Source organism: Cryptomeria japonica, chromosome 10 (genome assembly GCF_030272615.1).
Source record: "Cryptomeria japonica chromosome 10, Sugi_1.0, whole genome shotgun sequence".
Classification (NCBI taxonomy): Eukaryota; Viridiplantae; Streptophyta; class Pinopsida; order Cupressales; family Cupressaceae; genus Cryptomeria; species Cryptomeria japonica.
Window position 1 is genome coordinate 129,260,983 of NC_081414.1, and position 4,259 is coordinate 129,265,241.

The following is a 4,259-nucleotide window of genomic DNA, read 5'->3' on the forward strand; positions in this document are numbered from 1 at the left end:
CTACCTCCAAATGTGGATATCTACTATTATGACTATGACAATTTCTCTCCAGAAGCTTTGATGCTAACTTCTATCATGCCTAAACTTTACATGTGGTTTGCATGGTGCTGGCATGAGGTTCTTTGTAAATGTCCTTATGGATTCTCTTCATATTTTTATGAAACTCCTTCATCGAAGAGGCAAACCTCTCATTCAAACTTTGAAGTAACCCTTTGACTATTGCATGCAATCCTTTTCTTATAAACCTTCCTCCTTGCAGTGACGTGCTAGGACATAAACTGAAGGTGTAGCTTGTGGAACCTGTTGAGCATCAAATTTGAATTAAGTAAAATATCTTGATTTGAGAGATTAAATCATAGAAGCCATCTATCTTTGGAAGAAATCATCATTTTCATTGATACGGTAATAACCCATAAGTTATCGAACAAGTCTAATAAAATTCTATCGAAATATCTAAAATTCAAATAGTATCGATGAGACCCAGCAATGTCTCATTGATATAAAAAGTGTATTGAAGGAAAGGTAACACCGATGAACTCTAAAAGGGACTCATCAAAAGAAATGATTCCACCAAAAGAGGATATCGAAGAAAGTAGAGACGGTTTTCATTGACGGGAAAAGGCTTCCGAGGAAATAATACCATCGGTGCAACATTAAGGAAACTTATCGAAAGAAGCATTCTTATCGAAAGAATGATAGCAATCAAATAGAAGGAAGCTACATCGATAAAATATATCGATAAGGATATGAGTTTCGAGGAGGTTAAAAGGCATGTTACAGATATGTGTGGTTTTACCGATGCAACTTTATCGAGGAAGATTACTAATGAGCTCATCAATGAAAGATGATAGTAGAAGCAAATCATCAAAAGAATGATGGCCCCGATGAAACAATAGACCCATTCATCGAAGGAGTGTAGTGGCATCGATAGAAACAATGTTTTGATGGAAGGATAAAGGAAGTTACCAAAGCCCAATGTTTCTTCGACATGAAACCCGATGGACATCAGATATATATCGATGAGGAAATAGGTTTCGAGGAGGCTAAAAGGCATGTTACTGATATGTGTGGTTTTATCGATGCAACTTTATCGAGGAAGATTACTAATGAGCTCATCGATGAAAGATGATAGTGGAAGAAAATCATCAAAAGAAAGATGGCCTCGATGAAACAATAGACCCATTCATCGAAGGAGTGTAGTGATGTCGATAGAAAAAGTGTTTCGATGGAAGGATAAAGGAAGTTACTGAAGCCCAAGGTTTCTTCGACATGAAACCAGATGGACATCATATATATATCGATGAGGAAATAGGTTTCAAGGAGGCTAAAAGGCATGTCTCTGATATGCGTTGTTTCGCCAATATAACTTTATTGGTGGAAGATGACAAGAGAGGATAAAGAAAGGATTCAGTGAGACAATAGATCCATTCATCGACGAGGCATAGTGATATCGATGGAATAGGTATTTCGGTGGAAAAATAAAGGAGGTCACCAAAGCTCAAGGTTTCTTCGACATAAAAACCTAATGGAAATCAGATAGGTATCGATGAGGAGATAGCCACAGTGATCGAATACAACATTTCGATGAAGGGAGAAAATACCTAGTTGAAGTAATGTTCGAAACAAAAGTGTTAGTTGACGGTTATATGTTGAAAAGCCACGACGCTTGGTGATAATGTATACTCTCATATAAAGGAGGGAGATTTTGTAATATGGAGGAAATTTAGAGAAAGGAGTAGATTATAGCCTTAGGCTTACCACTGTACTATTTTGGCGAATATATATAATATAATCAGTTGTTTTTCTTTTGCATATGTGAACTTTTAGTAGTGGGGAAAGAAGGAGGAAACAAAGACTGTTCCAGATTCTCTTCTATCATAGTCGTGCAAATGTTGCATTCGAGGGGTATTTCCTTCCTCATTTCCTCTCACATCAAGTATGTCTCTATTTCATATCCGACTGAAATGTAGAGGTTAATCGTGTATCACTAATTGACTGTGGAAATATTACTCATTAAAAGAAAAAGTAAAATGAATTGAAAAGAATCTTGCTCTGATAGCTGTGAACATACTATCATGCCTAACTGTGATTATTCTATCTTGCATAGCCGTGTAAATTCTGCCTTGAGTAGCCGATGTATAGCTATTGCATGTTCATGATCTTTCTTGTTAAGATAAATTGTAGAGCCTAAATGATTTACTCATTCATTATCAAGTCTTGAACTTAAAGAAGATAAATTTATTCACAGATATAAATCATGACGATATTTTGTTACTTTTCATTGAATACACTGTCTTACCTTATTCATAAGAAAATTAAATACTGCATTCATATCTTGTGCATAGTATGGTTGAGTAGAAACCTCAGAGCATTCACTATAAAATATGATTGCTAGCCCACGAGGGCATAATAGCTGAGTATTGCAGCTATTCTATGTTTATTTGTTTTCCACTCTTAACTCATAGTTCAATCGAATATGGTTCATCTTGGAATCAATGCACATCGGTTATAATCAGATTATAACCAGTCTCCATGTTTGCAAGACCTGAAGAAGGATTCTTATCATCAATTAGATGCATACTTTTGGGAATATACAAAGACAAAAAAATATATTAGAACCGTACTTTTTGTTGAGTCATAATATGATGTGTTAATTTAGCTAAATAAGGGAACCAATGTTGTATTAGGTTTAATTCCATGATGATAGTTGAAGCTTGTTAGAGATAAGGGATTTGTAGCAGATGGCTTGTTAGGTTATGTCACAATCCCATGAAGGTCCTTGTAAACCATTAATGTCAGTAGACATGAGGCTGTTATGTAATGAATTGGATCAGCTAAACCTAGAAGTTTTGTAACCAATGAATTGACTGACTCAAGTGTATGTTAATTATCTTATGATGGTCATTTATGACCATTATTCTTAGTAGACATTAAGCAGTTTACTAGATAGTTGGTTAGTAAACCAGTGAGTTAGTTGGCTCAAGTGTATGCTATTTATCATATGATGGTCGTTAATAACCATTATTGTTAGTACACATTAAGTAGATGGCTTGTTTAGATGGTTGGTAACTAGTGAGTTTGTTGAGCTCAAGAATTGGATGTACAAGTTGAGCAAGGGAGGTGAACACTAACAACACATTGGTGCTTGCAATGTTAAAACCTTGGCCAAGATGGTGATGCTTTATCTAAGTGATTGTTAGATCACATGAACTAGATACACCTACTAGTCAGATGGTCATAATAGTTAGGGGTTACCTATAGTGTGTGACTGACTAGTTGCGTGTAGGTTTTGAACACCAAGATCAGATGGCCAGATGTAAAAGAGACCCAATCCTTAGAATGCACCCTCATGAAGGGTTGGGTCTCTTCCAATTAGAAGGGGAATGGGAGACTGGCAAGTGTACGATTGAATGGAGAAGCCCTTGATGATGCTCTCCCTATTCCAAACTATGTCAAGGCTTGATACAAAAAGTTTCAATTGGAAAGTTAAATGAATTATAACCTCTGAACCTTTATCTCTTCCCTCAAAAATGAAACTTGCCATTTGAATTCCTTTCTCATATTGATTAGCTTAATAATATTTGTTCAATGTTTTTTATCGTTAAAAGATTACCCTCCTTTTAGATAAATTAGTTAGATTCTTATTATGTTGAAGAACATTTAGTTAGTTTTCTCCTTCAACTAAAGTAGTTATGTTTTATTTTGAAATGCTCAATTTTTTTATCTTAATATAGATCACAATTTATTTTCTTTAAGTATAGAATTAATGGAATATTACATATGGTATCAGAGCAACCAAGTTTGACATTGAACCTCAGGCTTTCCACCTATAAACAATAAGGTAGAAAACTGAAATGAAGCATTTTAGTGAATCCTAGAAGTGGATTCGAATCATTGCGGATTACTGCATTTTTCTGCAGGCAGTTGCTTGTGATATTATCTAAAGGAGATAAGGTTACTTGTGTTCTTCCAGTAAAACTCTGTGTTTCATATTGTGGATTTGAATAAAAGATTTACTTGCAAATTGTAATTGTTCCTTGTATTTCTTCCTTGGATGGTCTCTTAAGGTTAGAGTTAAATTCATTCAAGCAATTTACAATAAAGACATCGAAGTAGAGCTCATAAGAAACAGTAATTGACAAACTCATCGAGAGGGGGTGGGTTTAAAAATTGTCTCATAACTTTACACAATAAGTCCTAAAGAAATATAAAGACTCTATAGCCCAAACAACAAAGAAAGGCACTGGTCATCTATAAAA